This window comes from Rhinolophus ferrumequinum, chromosome 10 (assembly GCF_004115265.2).
Source record: "Rhinolophus ferrumequinum isolate MPI-CBG mRhiFer1 chromosome 10, mRhiFer1_v1.p, whole genome shotgun sequence".
NCBI classification, from domain to species: Eukaryota; Metazoa; Chordata; class Mammalia; order Chiroptera; family Rhinolophidae; genus Rhinolophus; species Rhinolophus ferrumequinum.
Window position 1 is genome coordinate 58,510,983 of NC_046293.1, and position 8,990 is coordinate 58,519,972.

Genomic DNA, 8,990 nt, shown 5'->3' on the forward strand with positions numbered 1-8,990 from the left:
TCTTACCATTTGCAATAACATGGATAGACCTAGAGGGTATTAAGTTAAATAAAATAAGTCAAACAGAGAAAGACAAATACCATATGATTTCACTTATATGTAGAATCTAAAAAACAAAATAACGAACAAACAAAACAGTCTCATAGATGTAGAGAACAAACTGATGGTAGCCAGATGGGAGGAGCTTTGGGGTACTGGGTGACAATTTCCTGATTTCTTCTTGTTCCTTTCCTATCCCAATTCCAAAAGGTGCTTATCCCTTTATTTTTACCTTTTTCTTCCCTACAATCTATGTTTCAAAGTCTAAACTTGCCATTGCACCTGACTCTTTAAATTGTGCCCTTCCCTTTAAACCATAATGGCCCCTTTGAATCAACTGTACTTTGGGTTTTATTCTCTGTATCTTATATTCTAATCATCATAGATCTATTTTTAGTATTTTCAGACTTAGGGTGGACCTGAATCTTTCTGGTAGCAGTTTCTGGTCAAACTTGGGCCCTTTCAATAACTTTTGTTTTCTGCCTCCCTCTCCCGTTTTTTTCTTCTTCCTTTGATGGAATAAAGGTTTCTGGTGGCATGAGGTTGTTTAGCGTTGGTCATGGAGAGAACCTGACTGCAGGTTGACCAACAAGCTAGACCCAACAATCAGAGGCTCCTCACCCCTCCCTGGTCTTGGAACGTTCAGCCCACTGTTCCCACAGTGGGAGCCATTTCAAGGACAGAATCTTGAGAAAGCAATGTGTTGTTGAGACCTTCTGGACAGAATACATCACTGAAAGTTGTTTAAGCCTCCATATAAACGTTTAAGCTCCTGGTGGGCAGGGGATGGGGATGGAGGCATAGGTGTAGGCGGAGTGGGGCGGAGGGTGTGGAGAAGAGGGGAGAGCTACTACTTATTTTGCAGCACCTGACAGGAGCCTCCTAAGATCCCTTGCTTGTTAAAACTGCCGCCTACTAGTCAGAAGTTTCTTCTCAGTCTCTCGTTGCACTCCATGTTGGGGGTGGCGGCAATTTCAAATGTCACTGAAGGAAATCCCAAGAGTGTGAACCAAAAAGTTGGGCTGGGATTTGGTGTTCTTTTCTTTACTCACGATTAACTTAAATTTGTTATTCTCTTCAATTTATGCTGAAAATATATTTTTCCATATAGAATTACTTTTCTCTCATGTTTGTATTGTTCTGAGAAGAAATATTAGGAAGTAGGTATCAAGGCTAGCCATAATTGTCTGTCTCCATTCAGTATTTTTTTTCATTTTATTTCTATAATTTGCATAAAAATCGTTTTCTTCTCTCCACTAAAGGTTAAAATGTTAATTATTCTAAATGCACATATTTCTATGAGATTCTAAACAATACAAGTGATTCTCCTTTTTAAAATGTAATGTCCAGCACATTTATATGTCCATATACTAAGGAAGGCATTTGGAATGCAATTTAATATTCCTATATTGCTTCCTCTGATGAGTTTCCTGACAGTGTTTGTAAGTAATTTCAGGATTAGTTTCTACTCCACATTTTAAAATTCCCTCAATCTTTTCAGTTATACCTTATTTTTGGCCCTCAATGATAACACTGTGCTTGAGCTTAGCACTATCTTCATTATGTTCAACTATTATCATAAAATTGAGTTCAGTCTCAAAGGATACAGTTTTTCTGTCCTTCAGTCTATTCATAGAATTGTTTTTCTGATATAGAAGACAATTTTAATAGAATAATTTAAAATATTTTGGAAAAGCAAGATGACTAGTTTAAAGAAGGAAACACTAATTTAGATGCATAATGCTAGTGTTTAAGCTTAAAAATTATTCTCCCTACTTTACAGTTTCAATTCTCCTGTGGGTAACAAACATGTGTTGAATATCCATGAACACAATTACATATTCAGTTCATCCGTTCTATTTCATTTTATATGTCAAATAATAAATGGAGATCAGCCAGTTATTTTCATTTTAGTTAACCTCTCCTCTACATTACCTTTACAAATGCTTTGTTATTATAATTGTTATATATTTTAAACATAAAATTGTAATAGCTCAAATATATATATTATAAAAGTTTTAAGTTTGTAGCATGCATAACTACACAAGTTTTATTTTTTGAAGAAGAGACACTTCTCAATTTTTGTTTATGGTTTTATAATTCTTAGCATTGAGTTCCTATAAGAATCTTTACAAAGCCAACTAACTATCTCCTCTCATTCCTCTCATTCATAGTTGCTTACTTGGAAATATAGTGTTCTTTTTTTGTCTGTGCATTTGTGTTGCTAGTATATGTGGCAGTTCCCTTTGATATAAAATAATGAAAAATAAGGAACCAAAAAAAGTGCAATGGTAATCAACATATCTCTTATTCTTGTGATTTTCTTTTGTATCATATTGTTTGTATTCAATTTTTTGTGATAAAATACATTAATTTATATTTTCCTTAAATATCAAATGTTTTAAAAGAAGTAATCTCATTCCTTATACTTTCTGTTTAGAATACAATTACCTGCTGTCTTAAATGTGAAACCCATGATATTCATTCAAAATGAAGTCTAAAGTAAGTAATCTATATTTTTGATCATTTATCTGGTGTTTCGTCTTTCAAATTCCCATGCACTGCAAAATCGGTGTGCATCTCACACTAGAATGGGAATGGAGGTAGCATTCTGCCATTGGGAAAAACAAAATATTTGTTTATGTTAGGATATTTATAATAAGGAATCTTTATGTATCTGGGAAATTTATTTTTTAAAACAAGAATTATACCCTCAGATATTAAGATAGGCTAACGTGGTGGTTACCAAGTTATACTGATTATTTTAAATTGATGATTACAATTATCACGTTAAAATTCTTTTCTTGTTACTATAGAGGAGCCCAAGGCCTGAATGAAGCCTGAGAATTTGCACGTTTTGTATTTCAGTCAAGCAGGGTTTATCACGTTGCAAACTTGACAGATATTTTCAGAGATTAACACTATAAATGACTTTCCTCATTCTTTGTCTTCCTTTTGGTTTCCCCAATACAACAAATACATTCATAATTTTTTTAAGTAAACCAGAAGATATTGAACATTATTTTAGGATATCAGTTTCTTCAGGCTTTATTGATACATATAATACTGGTTTGCATCAAATCTCATAGCATTTTGCTTAGAAAAATAAACCTGTGAATCTAATAGAAAGTTCCCAGTTTCACATTGATAGATGATCACTATTCTAATTAGATCCAACTAAATGTAATTGGAGCATAATCTCAAGTGTAATGTTCTTTTTATTTATTAAAAAATTGTAAAATCAAATTACTTCTGCAGAATTTATGTATTATATAAAGGCCTTGCACATGGATTGATTCCTCCCCCCCTTTTTTGGACTTTAATTCAACAATCACAAGAGACTATTGGAACATGTTTATTGTTACTAGCTTCCTCACTGAAAATCCTTTCAAATTATCTAGAGCGCCATCCATAGTACATGGTTTTTTCCAAACGGAATTTCAGGGATTTCTAAATATCCTTCTTTCAAAATGTTTAGGGATTATTTAGGAAAAGATATAATTGAAGTGAACAGAAACTGGCCCAGAACAAGCCATGTACATTTAAAGTGTGTGTGTTTGAGAGAGAGAGGGAGAGAGAGAGAGAGAAAGAGATGCATGTGTGGTGGAGGCAGGGAGAAAAGAACCCCAATTAGGTGAATCGCTTACTCCCCCATTCCCCAACACAGGATTTGTTTCTAGAAACACTTTTAGGGGTTAAATATACTAAAATAGCGCTGGATTTGGGAAAATGGATATGGTTTTAGAGAGACACTGGTTTATAGTCTTAAAAAATGTCAAATGTTATTTTCACTTTTTTATTTGGAAAAGCAGTGTAGACTAATCCATTGTACATGAGTTATATGCGTTGTGACAATTAAGTTCGCGAACTTGTTGCAATGATGTTGCTAACCTTTTTTGATACCAGAGGGATTATTCATTATGAATTTGTACCAACTGGACAAACAGTTAACCAAGTTTACAATTTGGAAGTGCTGAAAAAACTATGCGAAAAAGTTAGACGACCTGAACTTTGCGCCAACAATTCATGGCTCTTGCATCACGACAATACACCAGCTCACCTGGCACTGTCTGTGAGAAAGCGTTTAGCCAGTAAACAAATAACTGTATTGGAATGCCCTCCCAACTCACCTGATCTGGCCCCCAATGACTTCTTTATTTACCCAAAGATAAAGGAAATATTGAAAGGAAGACACTTTGATGACATTTAGGACATCAACAGTAATACGACAGCTCTTATGGCCATTCCAGAAAAAGAGTTCCAAAATTGCTTTGAAGGGTGAAGTAGGCACAGGTGTTGGTGCATAGCTTCCCAAGGGGAGTCTTTCAAAGGTGACTTGAGTGATATTCAGCAATGAGGTATGTAGCACTTTTTCTAGGATGAGTTCGTGAACTTAATTGTCCAACCTCATATGTATAGGTATGGTCTATACTACTTTTTATAATGCACTGTGGAGTAAATACATATAAATATTGATCTTTTGTTTAATTTATAAATAATTATAACATAAAGAAGTTTCTAATCATAAGGATGAAGAAGGTTAACTGTAGGCTATTTCCTGTCTTTTGAAAGCCCAGGGCAGACAGAGAAAGACAAACACTGCATGATTTCCTTTATATATGGAATCCAAAAAACAAAGAAAAAAGAAAAACTGAACTTATAGATGCACAGAACAGATTGGTTGTTGCCAGATGTGCGGAACGAGGGTGGGGCAAAATGGGTGAAGAGGGTCAAAGACACAAACTCTCAGTTATAAAATAAATAAGTTATGGGAATGTAATGTACAGCATGGTGACTATAGTTTGTAACACTGTATTGTATGTTTGAAATTTGCTAAGAGTAAATCTTAGTTCTCATCACAAGAAAAAAAAATTTCTGTGTGGTGATGAATGGTAACTAGACTTATTGTGGTTGTCATTTCACAATATATGCATATATCAAATCATTATGCTGTGCCTCTGAAAGTACTATAATGTTATATGTCAATTATATCTCAATAAAAATAAGAAAAAGAAAAACCCATAGTTATTAAACTGTCATTCCAGTTTTGCTGCTTCTTTCAGGTATCAGTTATACAGGATATTTAATTTTCTACATAGAGAGGTAGCAAGCTCCCCAAAAGTATAAGTGGCTTGAGAGAGTATTAAGGAAAGACAGCTGGAAAATTTGACTGTATTCCCTTGACAGTGAAAATGATTTATCTTTGATTTGTGACTTCCTCTTAGTACCCTAGTAACTTCTTACTCATGAAGGTCCATGTTTCTGAAAGTGTCATATACAAGTAGCACCTGGGAGCTTTCTAGAAGTACAGAATCTCAAGATTCACTAAAACTACCAAATTAGAAGAAGACTTTAAGTAATATCCTCGGATGATTTATAGACACTTAGAGGTTATAAAAACTATTGCCATAGAACCCAGTGATTTCTAGAAAAGATAGATAAATCATTAAGTTTGGTTCAAGTTTCGTTTTAGTAAACTATTTACTCTTGCCTATTGTACAAGATGATATCAAATCATAATCATTCTTAGTGCAATTACACATAAAATTTGAATTTTGCTCTCTCAGATCATAACAGCTAGTGAAAAGAACAATATTGGTTTTAAAACGGACTTGGCAGCTCTTTACTTCAATTAAATGAAAATTACAGTCATGGACTTAAGCTGTGGAGATTCAGTTAGATATAATATGTTCAACAATTCTCCAGATAATTCTGGAAAACTGTCAGGGTAAAGGTTTGGTGAAATTAAGTGATCTAGTAAAAACTATTCCAATATTTACAGCATATACATTTCAGTTTAGCAAGATGAGAAATACATGGCCTATGCTTTATAACATCCAGTATGAAAATATTTAAGTAGAACGAGAAAAAGGAAAAACAAGAACTAAAAAGCCCACAAGAAGTGCGCAGGTTTAGGCTATTTTTTTTTCTCTTGTAAGCTGTAAAACCCCTGCTGAGAATGTCATAATTTCTTATAGACTGTCATTTCCTTTGGTTATCATTACATATAGTAAGTTAACAGGAGCTAATATATTTCCAGGAGATGCAGAGAAGACTGAAAAATACAAAGCCTTTTATCAAAGTAATTCACCTACACTGTAAGATGTAGGTAACTGCCTGATTAGTAGAAGCTAGTTATCTCTGAAGTTCCTTCCATGTACAACCTTGCCAACACAGAGCATGAGAGGAAGGGATGCCAGTGGAAATCAGCCAATGAACTGCCAACAAGTTCAGTCCAGTGTTTCCTGACGGAAATGTCTCCTTACTCATTGCATGTGTATCTAGTACACATGATGACTGTACAGAAACAGTAATACAAAAGGGGGGGGAAAGAGTAGTTTTCCCAGCTGCGAAATGAAAAAGATACCAAGTTGTGACAAGTTATGCAGACATAGGATACTTATGGGCCTGTGCATAAAGCTGGCTCTTATTTGCAGGTTTGTATTCTTCACATTATACTTCTTTAGGCTTCAATTATCTGATGAAGAGCTTGGAGTACCTCTAGCTGTACATTAGAATTATTTGAAGAGCTTTAAAATTTGTCCATATCTTATTTCAAATCAAGTAAGTCAGAGGCTCTGAAAGTACAGCCCAGGCATGGATTTGTATTTATTAAGCTCCCTAGGTGATTCTATGTATAACCAGGCATTAGAAACTGTATACTCACATTCGTCTCTTCCACATTTAATTTTCCATGCTTTCTAGGAAAGCTCCATCTCTCCCACTTTCCCCCATCTTCTTCACTTCTTGACATAAGTACCCTCTTTACATATTGAAGAGTAAGAAATATAAGATAGATATTATTTTAGCCACAAGTTTTGTAAGTAAATATTTGGCTTCTTCATATGCATATAACTCCATGGCCAGAAACCCAGGTAAACCATGTCTGGAAAAGCTATTTCATATTGGGAATAGGATAACTGCCGAAGACAAGTTACAACTAAGATACTCTAGATAATACCCTCCTCCATCCTGGAATCATAGTCTTTTTAACCCAGAGTGTGCCAACAACAGAAGAGTTTTAGTAAAATCCTCAGTGAAATCATTCTGCTTGACCACATCCAGCTTCTAATTCAATTATTAAGATTTACTAGACTTTATTATAATCACTTTCAGGCATATTATGGAGAATTTTCCAAACGTTTCCTAATAAGAAATGAGAACATAGGATTTTGTGGCATTTATTATAGTACGTGCAATGGTTGAAAGAATTTTACCACAATATGGATCCCAGTTCAGAGTTCTATAACAAAGACAGGATAAGTAAACACTGAGCAGTTTTTAGTAAATAGAGAGTGGTTTAAATGGTTGAAAACTGTGATAGCAACTGTAACCAAAAACATATACAGTAACTGCTAAGTAAAAATCCTAAAGTCCTGATTGGAAATTAGAAAAATTGTGAACTCAAATTATACTTTATTATTATTATAATAATTATTTTAAAAAAGCACATATTTCCCTGCTTTCATTACCAAAAAAACCTGGAAACAATGACCAACTGAGTAGCAATGAGCACCCTTTGTCAAATAAATTGTGGTCTTTAAATACTATTTTTCATTAAAAGAAACCAGAGCTCCTTAAAGAAATGTCTGATAAAATGTCTGGAGCCAGAAATGTTCAGGAAGAGCTTAGAATATCTTGAAATGCTACAAAACAAGAAAGCTCTTGAAGACTATTAGCTTCTGACAAAAGAACTCCAGTGACAGCGAGAATAAGCTATGATAGCAACATTTATGAATTCATAAGAACAATTACTGCAAGAAGTTAAAATGAATAAAGTACATTAGAGTCATAGATCACAATTATAACCAAAAAAAGAACTTAATTTAACCTTTGAGGATGCTACAGAGCAATTCATTATTAAACACTGGTGAATGCATGCAGAGGTTTGGATTTATGGCAGGCCTGTCCCCCTGGGCCTCTCATAGTGCCCCATGCCAGAGCAAATTGTGGCTCCGAACCATTGTTTGGCCTCATAAGCTGCAGGCACTGAAGTGGGTTGCACAGTGGAAAAAAATAAACAAATAAAACTGGTGAATTAACAGAAGAAGTTGGATATTTACCTTCTTTGTTTACATAATATTTACATTAGGATAATGCAATACTTGGTGAAATTAAGTTTATGAAAGTGTTCTAGCCAATAAATGAAGAAATATGATAGATTTAGAGTATTAACCTTTTTCAGCTTCTGATAATTCATGGATTTAAGCATTGATAATCTGTGGGCACTAACGTTAGGAAAAGAAAGGCAGACAGACATTGGAAATAGTCTCACTAAAATTCTTAGCAAGTTTCTTTTTTTAACTGACAAGAGGGAAATACATGGAAGAAATACTAAAGGATACCATGAGGCTTATGGAAGTAAAATTCATACAATGGCAGAGACAACCTGATTTCTTCAAAAAAAGCTTAGAAGAAAGTAAAAAATAAGGGCAAGAACAAAGAACTGTAGTCTGTAGACCGATAGATACAAACAACATATCAAAAAATTACAATGTATCTATTAGGTTGGTGCAAAAGTAATTGCAGTTTAAAAGGTTAAAAATTGCAAAAACCACAATTATTTTTGTACCAACCTAATACATTATGTATAAACTGTAGAGATAAGAATATAAAAATGTGTGTTTTATATAATGTATGTCTATAAAACAACCAGTAAAATGTGAATACTTATTATTATTTAATGATATGCTTAGGATATGCTTCAGAATAATCAGGAGGGGGTGGAAGGATATAATATAAAAAGTTTATCCATAATTTAGTGATTGTTCAATCAAGGTGATGGATACATAGAGGTTCACTATTATCTGCTTTTGTATAAGTTTGAAATTTTCTATATAATTTGAAATTAATCACTTTACTTTGTCAAGTCTCCACATGTTCATCTATGTATTATATGATAATAATGTATGACCGTTATTTTCATATATTCAAATATTTTACATAACTTC

The 8,990-nt window shown here is 33.7% G+C and overlaps 1 non-coding gene across 1 annotated transcript; it reads left to right on the forward strand.

Moving 5' to 3' along the window:
- The first annotated feature begins 7,919 nt into the window (after positions 1-7,919).
- Positions 7,920-8,048, forward strand: LOC117029483 (small nucleolar RNA SNORA42/SNORA80 family). The gene has a single exon (XR_004424223.1). It is a non-coding gene; the product is annotated as a small nucleolar RNA SNORA42/SNORA80 family (small nucleolar RNA).
- The last annotated feature ends 942 nt before the right edge of the window (positions 8,049-8,990 follow it).